At 41.3% G+C, this 13,131-nt stretch overlaps 1 protein-coding gene across 9 annotated transcripts in view; it reads left to right on the top strand.

Moving 5' to 3' along the window:
• The window catches only part of CFAP20DC (CFAP20 domain containing), a 219,110-nt gene that overhangs the window by 73,476 nt on the left and 132,503 nt on the right, over positions 1 to 13,131 (top strand). The gene's annotated exons all lie outside the window — the stretch shown is intronic.

Raw genomic sequence — 13,131 nt, 5'->3', positions numbered from 1 at the left:
TAAATGAGCCCAAACCCTTCAGCCTGTCCTCATCAGTCATATGCTCCAGCCCCCAATCATTTTTTTTGCCCTCCACTGGACTCTCTCCAGTGCATCCACATCCTTTCTGTAATTGGGAGGGAGGGGGTTGGGGTGAGGGGCAGAATTGAACACAGCCAAATAAAGGGGAATAATCAGTTCCCTAGCTCGTCTGTTAATGCTCCTACTAATGCATTTCAATATGCTATTAGCTTTCTTGGCTACAAGGGAACACTGTTGACTCCTATCCAGCTTCTCATCCACTGTAACCCCCAGGTCCTTTTCTGCAGAACTGCTGCTTAGCAATCAGCCCGCAGCCTGTACCAATGCTTGGGATTCTTCTGTCCCAAGTGCAGGACCCTGCACCTGTCCTTGTTGAATGTCATTGGATTTCTTTTGGCCCAATCCTCTGATTTGTCTATGTCACTCTGGACTTTATCCCTACCCTCCAGCCCCTAGCTTAGTGTCATCTGCGAACTTGCTGAGGGTGCAATCCCTCCCCTATCCAGATCATTAGTAAAGATGTTGAACAAAACTAGCCCTAGTACTGACTCTTGGGGCACTCTGCTTGATACCAACTGCCAACCAGACATAGAGCTGTTGATCACTACCTGTTGAGCCCATTGATCTAGCCAGTTTTATATCCACCTTGCAGTACATTTATCCAATCCATACTATATCACAATCACTGACTTATCCATGTCCACAGAGCCAGTTACCTCGTCATAGAAAGCAATCAAGTTAGTATGGCATGACTTGCTCTTGGCGAATCCATGTTGACTGTTCCTGATCACTTTCCCCTTTTCCAAGTGCTTCAAAATGGATTCCTTGAGGATCCCTTCCATAATTTTTCTGGGGCTGAGGTGAGGCTGTTCCCTGGATTCTCTTTCTTCCCTTTTTTAAAGATGGGCACTACATTTGCCTTTTTCTAATCATCTGGGACCACCTCCGATATCCACAAGTTTTCAAAGATAATGGCCAATGGCTCTGCAATCACATCAGCCAACTCCCTCAGCATGCTCAGATTCATTAGATCCAACCTCAGGGATTTGTGTATGTCCAGCTTTGTGTATGTCCAGCCAAAAAGCATTGAGTACTTCAGCTTTTCCCACGTCATCTGTCATTAGGTTACCTTTCTCATCCAGTAAGGGCCCCACACCCACCCGTATCACCTTCTTATTGCTAACATGCCTGTAGAAACCTTTCTTGTTACCCTTCACATCCCTTGCTAGCTGCAATTCCAGTTGTGCTTTCGCTTTCCTGATTACTCCCCGGCATGCTTGAGCAATATATTTATACTCCTCCCTAGTCATCTGTCCACATTTCTGCTTCTTGTAAATTTCTTTTTTATGCTTATGCTTGCCAAGGATTTCATTGTTAAGCCAAGCTGGTTGCCTACCACATTTGTTTTTCTTTCTGCATAGTATGGCTTAGCATGGGGTTTGTCTTCAGCTAACCAGATGGCTCTCTTCTTGAGGGAGCAATGGCAGGGCACTGAAAAGGAAACCAGATAGTAAAAAGAATTACATTTACATTAAATTGATAAATAGAGTGATTTATCAAAATGCTTATGTGATTTTACGGTATGCAAAGTTGTGCGAGTAGTGAGGTCTACACCCTTTCAGAAAAATACTCCCGTAACTGTTGTATCAGGGTCATGCTTTCAGGTCCTACCTTAAATTGATGCCATGGATTAAAAAGGGTTTATGAATGCCATTCTTTTTTATCCTTAAAGGGCTTCCAAGTGTCAGCTCATTCTAGACATTCCCTTTGTGAGACTCGATTCTCTTTCTGAGACTTTGTGTTTGATGTTATTGCCTTTTTAGGAATACAATTTTTTTTATTCTCTCAAGAATAGTTATGAAAGCCATGGAGGGAAGATCTCAAGTTTTAAAAAATAAGGTGCCTATTCATAACTTGAGTATTTTAGTTTTTAGAATTCTGATGGATTGTCAGTACAATTAAATCTGTGGTAGGAACAGAACTAAATTGCTTTGGATTTTAAGTCCTCACAGAGCCATTTAAATAATTAAAACAGCTAGTTGGGTCATCAGGTTCTACACTGCGTAAATAAGGCACTAAATAAATATGAAATGTTGCTGAATGAGAGAGTTGTGTCTGTGATTTTAACAGGTCACTTCACCCTTCTATTGCTTGATTTCTGTAAAATGGGAATGATGTTCCTAACCTACCTTTTTACAAAACACTTTGTGATATATTGATGATGAAAAGTTGATCTACAGGTTAAGTACTGTGAAAATATTACAACTAAAAGTTTGTATCCTAATTATCAGGTTTTATTAGCTGATTATCGGAATACAGAAAAAAAGTTTCATACTTGTAAATGAATGGTGAATCATATAGGAGTTCTTTGTTCAGTAAATTAGTGAAAGAAGATCTGCTTTCATACCTGTTAAGTTTCTAAGGAGTCATTTAAAAAGAGAGGAAACAGCTTCATACTTAGAACAAGTAAGTCTAATAAATGAAGCATCCCTTCAGCAGCCTAACATTAATTTTTTTCCAAGTTCATTTTAAACCTTGAAGTGAACATTAAGAAATGGTTGTAAATTATTGTATATACAGTAGCAAAGTGAATAGGTAATCTGAGTAGATGAGTTTGTCTATACTCATGGGTAGTTGCAGCCATTTACCCACATTCTCACTGTAGTTGTCATTGTGAGGAAAATAGTCAATCAAAATTGAAGATATAAAATGGAGTTGAAAATTGAATTGAAAAGTAATTTTACTTTCAAATGGTTTGCAAATGTAGATGTTAAGTGTGAAATGAATGTCGTTAATGACCATAGCTGGGAGAGTTGTGCACCTGCTGATCATAGGAATATTATTATAAATGAGGTTGATTTTCCTGTTGACTGCCTCATTTTTTTCTCAACGTGGTCTCATTACTTTTCTATCGCGTGTCTGACCCTTAAATATGAATGCTCAAGCACAGACACTATAAAACACATTAACTCTTAATATAGGGTTTTTCATATATCTCTGAGTAAAGGAGAGTAATGCAGATGTTTCTTGTCTTCATAGGTTTAAGACAGGTTATGTTTTTTGATGACAAAAATAAAGGCTGAGTTTCACAGCACGTACGATACAAGTCATTTTACAAATAAGTTTCTTGAATTCTAATCTCTCAGTGTCTGCATTGGCCCAAATAAGAGCTTCTTGATGGATGTGTTAACTGTTCAGACCTCTCAGTTTAGTTATATGCCTTAAGAAATACTGGAATGAAAGTATAAAAAGCTATACTAAATCTTAAATAACAATTCCGTTTGTTTCCCCAAAATAAATTACTTTTGCAGCATATTGCCCCAATGCCTGTTTCTCCAAACCTACCTTTGAACAAAATATAAATATGTATGTGTAGATTTACAATTTATTTCAAGAAAGAAGAAACATCTCTTCAGGTGTAATTATAATCACATTGCAATATGTTACTAGTTATACCACAAATATGGTCATGGAAACCATCACATTTACCTCCTACGTTTTACAGTTGATGGTGTAAAATCATTATGTAAATGACTGTGCTTCGCATTGCACACGTTAATATCACTGAGTTGCACCCGTGCCAATGGCTTCTTTATTGCTACAGCAAATAATATATGTCAGAGAGGAAAAGACTAAAAAGAAAATATGAATAAATCAGGATAAATGATTACTTTTAAATATAACTCGCAAACAAACCTTTAAAGATGTAAGGTATTTGTATGTTTTTATTGCCACTCATTTGGAAAGGGATTAGTAACTTATTCATGGACACTCACTTTGATCCAGTCTTACTCGCAATGTTTTGCCATTGGCTTCATAGGGAGCAGTACTCTCCATTGGAAATTGTTCAGTTAACTTCAGGAGGAGTAGGATAGGGCTCTGTTTAAGTCACTGGTACCCTAACTTTTCCTGTCCTGCCTCCCCTTACCAGTAATGGAATCTGTCCATGCCCCACTTCCAGTGTTTCCTCTAATCTTTTCAAATGTTTTCATCAATGTGCAGAATACATTTTTGTATGTGCACCTAGGGATGTGTGACTGCACCACCAGTAGAAACAAACCCTAGCAATGGGCACTCTACTAGACAGCTAGGAGGCATTAGAATCGCTCCTGAGCAGCCGCACAAGAGCACAGTTTACAGGGATCACTGCCTGCCTGGCTTAGCAGAGAATCTTTGCCTGAAAGAGGGACAAGGGAGTAGCTGGGACTTGAGGCACCGTTGGCCTGGGGGTGCAGAGGTAAAGAGGGTGAAGCTGGGCTAGGGATGGATGAATGGGGCGGGGAAGTGCTGCAGTTGGGTCAGAGGTAGACTGGGGGCACAGTAGAGTTGAATCCAAGTTTGGGTGGTACTTCCTCCCGTCCACTGTGGGGCTGGCTCAATTCCTGCTGCATGAAAAGTGCCTCCAGGCAAACAGCAGGAACAACAAATCTGTGAATTCTTCCCCGGCCCACACATGTAGCTCCTTTTTCTACAGTGGGTGGGGTCTTGAGTGGGCTGCATTTGAACTATTGCTTCCCCTCTATTTGGTTTCCTGGGGTGTGCCCAGGGATAGAAGGCTGGCGAAAAAGCAGGGTGCTCAAGGGAAAAGCAAAGGGACAGCAAGCTGTGGAAAGTTGCCAAAAATTATATTATCATATATAGTAGCCCAATGTCTGTGAGTCTGTAACACTGAAATGCTGGCTGTTCCCTCCGGGCGACGCTGTTCCTGAAATGCTGTCTGTTCCCTCTGGGCGACGATATTCCTGAAATGGTGGCTGTTCCCTTCGGGCGACGCTGTTCCTGAAATGGTGGCTGTTCCCTCTGGGTGGCCCATGCTGCATGGGGAGTGCAGGACCCAAACGGCCGCTTGCTCCCCTGCGGCGGCCCGGCTGAGCGGCGCAGAAGTCAGCCGAGCGCCACGGCGGGAGGCGAAGGGGTACGGGGTGGTGACGTGCGGCGTGACAGCAGCTCCAGGCCCCGCCCCCTGGCCGTGAACGTCACCACCTCGCCCCCCCTTCGCCTCCTGCCGTGGCGCTCGGGTGACTTTTGCGCCACTCAGCCAGGCCGTCACATGGGAGCAAGTGGCACAAGCAACCGTTTGGGCTCTGCGCTCCCTATGCAGCACGGGGAGTGCAGAGCCCAAACGGTTGTTTGGGCTCCGCAGTCCCCCAAGTAAGAGGCAGGAGGGGGAGGAGAAGAGAAAGAGAGAGACAGAGAGAGAGGAAGGAGGTGGAGGAGAGCTGAGAGAGAGAGGGGGAAGGCAGTAGAAGGAGGAGAGAGAGAGAGAGAGAGAGACGGAGCAAGAGACCAGAGGCTCAGGAGAGAAGACTGACGTGGAGGAGAGACCTGAAAATCCCTTATGATGGGCTAATTGCCTAGTTATCATAAGAATGACCATGCTGGGTCAGACCGAAGTATCCTGTCTCCTGACAGTGGCCAATGCCAGATGTCCCAGATGGAATGAACAGAACAGGTAACCATCAAGTGATCTCTCCTTCGTCACATATTCCCAGCTTCTGACAAACAGAGGCTAGGGACACCTTTCCTGCCCATCCTGGCTAATAGCCATTCATGGACCTAACTTCCATGAATCTATCTAGCTCTTGTTTGAACCCCGTTAAAGTCCTGCCCTTCACCACATCCTCTGGCAAGGAGTTGCACAGGTTGACTGTGTGCTGAGTGAATAAATACTTCCTTTTGTTTGTTTTAAACCTGCTAGCTATCAATTTCATTTGATGACCCCTAGTTCTTATGTTATGGGAACAAGTAAATAACTTTTCCTTGTTTACTTTCTCCACACCAGTCATGATTTCATAGACCTCTGTCATATTCCTCCACACCCATCTCTTCTTTTCTAAGCTGAAAAGTCCCAGTCTTACTAATCTTTCCTTATATGCCTTCCATACCCCTAATCGGGTATGGGTTGGAAATGGGAGGGAACGTGGGCTACAATGGCAGAGAGAAAGGAGGGTCAGGGCAAAACTGGGAGGCAAGGTCAAATCAGGATCTTAGATGCCTGTATACAAATGCAAGAAGTATGGGAAATAAGCAGGAAGAACTGGAAGTGCTAATAAATAAGTACAATTATGACATTGTTGGCATCACAGAAACTTGGTGGGATAATACACATGATTGGAATGTTTGTATAGAAGGGTACAGCTTGCTCAGGAAGGATAGACAGGGAAAAAAGGGAGGAGGTATTGCCTTATACGTTAAAAATGAACACACTTGGAGTGAGGTGGAGATGGACATAGGAGAGAGAAGTGTTGAGAGTCTGTGGGTTAGGCTAAAAGGGATTAAAAACAACAGTGATGTCATGCTAGGAGTCTGCTACAGGCCACCTACCCAGGTGGAAGAAGTGGATGAGGCTTTTTTTAAACAACTAACAAAATCATCCAAAGCCCAAGATTTGGTGATGATGGGGGACTTCAACTATCCAGATATATGTTGGGAAGATAACACTGCGGGGCAGAGGCTATCCAATAAGTTCTTGGACTGTATTGGAGACAATTTCTTATTTCAGAAGGTTGAAAAAGCTATTGGGGGGAAGCTGTTCTAGATTTGATCCTAACAAATAGGGAGGAACTGGTTGAGAATTTGAAAGTGGAAGGCAGCTTGGGTGAAAGTGATCATGAAATCATAGAGCTCACAATTCTAAGGAAGTGTAGAAGGGGGAAGAACAGCAAAATAGAGACAATGGATTTCAGGAAGGCGGATTTTGGTAAGAGAGCTGATAGGTAAGGTCTATGGGAATCGAGACGGAGGGGAAAAACAACTGCGGAGAGTTGGCAGTTTTTCAAAGGGACATTAAGAGCCCAAAAGCAAGCTATTCCGATGTGTCAGAAAGATAGAAAATATGGCAAAAGACCACGTTAGCTTAACCACGAGATCTTGCATGATCTAAAAATATAAAAGGAGTCATATAAAAAATGGAAAGTAGGACAAATTACAAAGGATGAATATAGGCAAACAGCACAGGAATGCAGGGGCAAGATTAGAAAGGCAAAGGCACAGAATGAGCTCAAACTAGCTTCGGGAATAAAGGGAAACAAGAAGACTTTTTATCAATACATTAGAAACAAGTGGAAGACCAAGGAGAGGGTAGGCCCACTGGTCAGTGAGGAGGGAGATACAGTAACAGGAAACTTGGAAATGGCAGAGATGCTCAATGACTTCTTTGTTTCGGTCTTCACCGAGAAGTCTGTAGGAATTCCTAACATAGTGAATGCTAGTGGGAAGGGGGTAGTTTTAGAAGGTAAAATAAAAAAAGAACAAGTTAAAAATCACCTAGAAAAGTTAGATGCCTGCAAGTCACCAAGGCCTGACAAAATGCATCCTAGAATACTCGAGCTGATAAAGGAGGTATCTGAGTCTCTAGCTACCATCTTTGGAAAATCATGGGAGACTGGAGAGATTCCAGAGGACTGGAAAAGGGCAAATATAGTGCCCATCTATAAAAAGGGAAATAAGAACAATCCAGGAAACTACAGACCTGTTAGTTTAACTTCTGTGCCAGGGAAGATAATGGAGCAAGTAATTAAGGAAATCATCTGTAAACACTTGGAAAGTGGCAAGGTGATAGGGAACAGCCAGCATGGATTTGTAAAGAACAAATTATGTCAAACCAATGTGATAGCTTTCTTTAATAGGATAACAAGTCTTGTGGATAAGGGAGAAGCGGTGGATGTGGTATACTTAGACTTTAGTAAGGCGTTTGATATGGTCTCTCATGATATTCTTATCAATAAACTAGGCAAATACAACTTGGATGGGGCTACTATAAGGTGGGTGCATAACTGGCTGGATAACCGTACTCAGAGAGTAGTTATTAATGGTTCACAATCCTGCTGGAAAGGCATAACAAGTGGGGTTCCACAGGGGTCTGTTTTGGGACCGGCTCTGTTCAATATCTTCATCAACGATTTAGATATTGGTATAGAAAGTACGCTTATTAAGTTTGCAGATGATACCAAGCTGGGAAGGGTTGCGACTAATCTGGAGGATAGGGTTGTCATGGCTCCTTCCCCACTCTGGCATGATAAATGCAGAAGTGGGGGCCAGCAAGTGTACCCCAAAGCCTTATCTACCAGGCTTTGGTATAAAACTTCCCCCAAAATCTTAAAAACCTAGATCTTGGGAATAAAACTTCTGCTGCCACCACCCAAATGTTGGTAAAGAAACCAGGGGAAAGATCATTGGGGAAATCTCACCCCTAAAATAAAAATCAGGGCACACAATTAACCACTGCCAGGTTAATAAAAAGAAAAGAGAAAACTTTTATTATTACAACAATATTCCTGTTGCAGGCATAATGACTAGATAGGAAGGTAACAAAATATACTCATGGAGAAACTCCATGGGCCTAGAACTTAGTTACAAAGAAAAGCCAAAACATCTTTTACACAGTGCCAGATCTCAGATCCCATACCCAATTCTTAAAACAATAAAACCTAACGAAACTACCTAAACTTTACCCTACTTACAGAAAATGAAGAATGGTGTCTTGGAGAGAGAGAGAGACATGCTTGTCCCTCTCTGTAGCTGCAGAGAACTCCCCCAGAGACAAAGGGGGAAAGGAAAAAAACCCCAAATCCTTTGTCCCAGTTTGAAAGTCCCACCTACATTCCTACTGGTCACTCCACCTGGCTAGGTGTAGTTAACCCCTTAATCCCCAGGCTGCTGGCTAACCCTCATAATCATGACGGATCATAATTCAAAATTACCTGGACAAATTAGAGAAATGGTCTAAGGTAAATAGGATGAAGTTTAATAAAGACAAATGCAAAGTGCTCCACTTAGGAAGGAACAATCAGTTTCATACATACAGAATGGGAAGCGACTGTCTGGGAAGGAGTACAGCAGAAAGGAATCTAGGGGGTATAGTGGACCACAAGTTGAATATGAGTCAGCAGTGTGATGCTGTTGCAAAGAAAGCAAACATGATTCTAGGATTCATTAACAGGTGTTCTGAGAGCAAGACACGAGAAGTCATTCTTCCACTCTACTCCGCGCTGGTTAGGCCTCAGTTGGAGTATTGTGTCCAGTTCTGGGCACCGCATTTCAAGAAAGAGGTGGAGAAATTGGAGAGGGTCCAGAGAAGAGCAACAAGAATGATTAAAGGTCTAGCCCGTTTTGTTGCCCAGTCATCTAGTTCTGTGAGATCCTTTTGAAGCTCTTCACAGTCTGCCTGGAACTTAACTAATGTGAGCAGTTTGGTATCATCTGCAAATGTTACCACCTCACTGTTTATCCCTCTCTCTAGATCATATATGAATACATTGAATAAGATTGGTCCCAGTGCAGATCCTTGGGGAACACCACTAGTTACCTCTCTCCAGTTTGAAAATAGAACATTTATTCCTACCTTTTGTTTCCTACCTTTTAATCGGTTCTCAGTCCATGAAAGAACTTTCCCTCTTTCCCATGACATCTTATTTTGCTCAAGAGACTTTGGTGAGGGACCTTGTCAAAGGCTTTCTGGAATCTGAGTACACCATATCCACAGGATCCCCTTTGTCCACATGCTTGTTGACCCCCTCAAAGAATTCTAGTAGATTGAGGAGGCATGATTTCACTTTACAGAAACCATGTTGATTTGTCCCCAACGAATTATGTTCCTCTGCGTGTTTGAAAATTCTGTTGTTTGCTATAGTCTCAACAAATCTGCCCAGTACTGAAGTTAGACTCACTCACTGGTCTCTAATTGCCAGGATCATCTCTAGAGCCCTTTTTAAAAATTGGTGTCTCATGAGTTATCCTCCAGTCAATTAGTATAGAAGATGATTTAAAGAATAGGTTACAAACTACAGTTAGTAGGTCTGCAGTTTCACATTGTAGTTCTTTCGGAGCTCTTAGATGGATGCCATCTGGTCCTGGTGACTTATTACTGTTCAGTTTATCGATTTGTTCCAAAACCTCCTCTAATGAGACTTCAGTCTGGGACAATTCCTCAGATTTATCACCTTGAAAGAATGATTCAGGTTTGGGAATCTCCCTCACATCCTTAGCGGGAAGATCGAAGCAAAGATTTCATTTAAATTCTCTTCAGTGACCTTATCTTCCTTGAGTGCTCCTTCTATCATCTAGTAGCCCCACTGGTTGTTTAGCTTCCTGCTTCTGATGTACTTACAAAAACTCTATTACTTTTTGAGTATTTAGCTAGCTGTTCTTCAGATTTCTGTTTGGCCTTCCTACGTATTTTTACATGTCGTTTGACTACTTTATATTCCTTTCTGTTTTCCTCACTAGAATTTAACTTCCACTTTTTAAACTATACTTCTTTTATCTCTCTGATTCTTTTACTTGGTTAAGTCAAGTCACAGTGGCTCTTTTTTATTCTCTTACTGTGTTTTATTAATTTGGAGTATATATTTAAATTGAGCCCCTGTTATGGTATCTTAATAAGTTTTCATGTATCTTTCAGGAATTTTACTTTTGGCACTGTACCTTTTAATTTCTGTTTAGCTAACCACCTCATTTTTGTGTACCCTTTCTAAAATTAAATGCCACCGTGTTGGTCTGCTGTGATGTTTTTTCTGCCACGGGGATATTAAATTTAATTATATTAGGGGACTACACCCACTGCTCTCTACACTCGCCAGCCCTTCCATCCCCCAGTGGGTTTTGTGGCCTGAGAGCGTGATGTCATTCTGTCGCCCAGCAAGAAAACTTTTTTATATATAGAGAGAGAGATTATGGTATTTTTATTGCCTCTCTAATCTCTTTTATCTTTTCATGGTCACTATCACTATCCTGGTCAGGTGATTGGTAATATGTCCCTACTTCTATGTTCATATTATAAGAGCATGGAATTACTATCCATGAAGATTCTATGGAACAGTTTGGTTCATTTATGATTTTTACTTCATTTGATTCTACGCTTTCTTTTGCCACTCCTCCATCAGCATGATCAGTTCTGTCCTTCCAATATATTGTGTACCCTAGTATTATGATGTATTATCCTCATTCCACCGAGTTTCTGTGATGCCTGTTGTATCAATATCTTCATTCAAAACAATGTATTCTAGTTCACTCACCTTATTTTTTAGACTTCTAGTGTTTGTATATAAGCACCCTAAAAAAATTGTCACTATTTACTGTCTGCCATTACCTAATGTGATTGAATTGGATTCTGTCATGTAACTGTTTCTCATCAGCTCTTATCCATATTTTATCATCTTCCATTCTCTCCTCTTTACTAGGACATAGGAAGGCTCTATTAATAGAGATTCGCTAAGGGCTGTCTCTGTCCAATCCATGTGCTCCTCTGCACCTGTTGGCTTTCTCCCAGACCTTACTTTTAAAACTGCTCTACAACCCTTTTAATTTTAAGTGCCAGCAATCTGGTTCCATTTTGGTTTAGGTGGACCCCATCCTTCTAGTATAGGCTCGGTCTTTCTTTAAAGTTTCCCCAGTTCCTAATAAATCTAAATCCTCGTCCCTACATCATCGTCTTATCCATGCATTGAGACCCTGCAGATCTACCTGGCTACCTGGCCTGCACCTTGTAGTAAGCTTCCACTAATACCAGGGAGCAAGGAAAGTAGCTAATGGGTGCTCTGAAATCACTTCTTCATGTATCCACTTCTGTCTACAGCCACCAGCAAAACGCTCTGAGAAACACATATTTAGGGGATCTGGTATATTAAATCACGTTTGTTTGAAATTTTAACTTGCCTAATTTAAAGTGGGAGAAAATAAAGTCATTTTGATGTGTAACCATATTATGAAAAACTTACTGGTGAAAGCACAGAACAAAATGAGAGGACGTAAACTGGGGGGGGGTTGTAAACTAAAGGCTTACAATTAGAGGTTTTCAAAGCTTCTGATGAGGTTACAAAAACTGTTCTAGGAACAGAACAAAACTGTTCTAGAAACAGAGAAGGTCAACAAATACAATTGAGTGTATTGAAAAGCATCCATAGGAGGAGAGATTAAAAACACTGGGACTTATCAGCTTGGGAAAGAGATCTCTAAGATATGATAGAAGTCTATAACATTTTGACTGGTGTGGGGAAAGTGAACAGGGAAATGTTATTTACTCTTTTACATAACACAAGAACTGGAGGTCACCCAATAAATTAATAGACAGCAAATTTAAAATAAACCGAAGGAAGTACTTCACACGACACACAGTCAACCTATGGAACGTGTTTCCAGGGGCTACTTTGAAGACCAAAAGTATAACAGGGTTCAAATGGGAAAGGGTTCTCTTTACTGAACCCAAGAGATAATCAGACCTGTCAATACAAGATAGTTCTATCTACATTATGGAATTTTTGTCAAAAGTTACCCAGCATTCCCAATGTAGGTTCAGGGTCACTATACAGATGGTCCTGCAGCACCTTACACACTAACAAAACATGTAGATAGTATCATGAGCTTTCGTGGGCACAACCCACTTCTTCAGATAAGTGGATTCAGGTGTCCAGGATACAAATAAATAGCAGAAAAAGGGGGATTGGGTGGGAAAGAGGGGGAAAATCCTTGTCATTTAAAGTGTCCATGCTGAATGGGTCTAATAGAGTGGGCTGTAAGTGCCCGATACTTCACTTTTGATGTTATTTGGGTGTTGAATGTAACGGCCCATACAGTTTATGTCTTTGTTCATACCTTGGTTAAACATGTCAAGTTTTCATATGAAGGCAAGTTCTGCAGTTGCTCTTTCTAGCTGGTTTCTGAAATTGCTTTGTAAGAGTATAGTCACTTTTAGATCCATTAATAAGTTTCTGGGCAAATTAAAATTTTCCCCAACAGGTTTCTGTGTGTTTCCATTTCAACTATCTGATTTGTGTCCATTGATCCTTTGTCATAGAGACTGTCCAGTTTGACCAATATACAGTTACAGATTAACACGGCTACCCCTCTGAGACTACTATACAGATGATTTATCTAATTCTCCTTCCAATGTCTGAAGTACTGACTGAGGTACAGATGGCTAAAAGGCTCTTGCAGTTTTGAGGGAGTTGATAAGTTTTAGTTAACCTTTGGAAAGTTGTCTTCAACAACTGACAGAGCTAGAAACTGTCTTCTTTTTTTGTAACATTGAAGCCTACATTTTGCAGAACAAAAGGGAAAGAGTTGATATATATGAGGGACAGTTTCTTGCCATTTGAAACAGAAACACTGCAT

Source organism: Pelodiscus sinensis, chromosome 11 (assembly GCF_049634645.1).
Source record: "Pelodiscus sinensis isolate JC-2024 chromosome 11, ASM4963464v1, whole genome shotgun sequence".
Taxonomy (NCBI): Eukaryota; Metazoa; Chordata; order Testudines; family Trionychidae; genus Pelodiscus; species Pelodiscus sinensis.
This window is presented reverse-complemented; position numbering and strand designations above follow the sequence as displayed.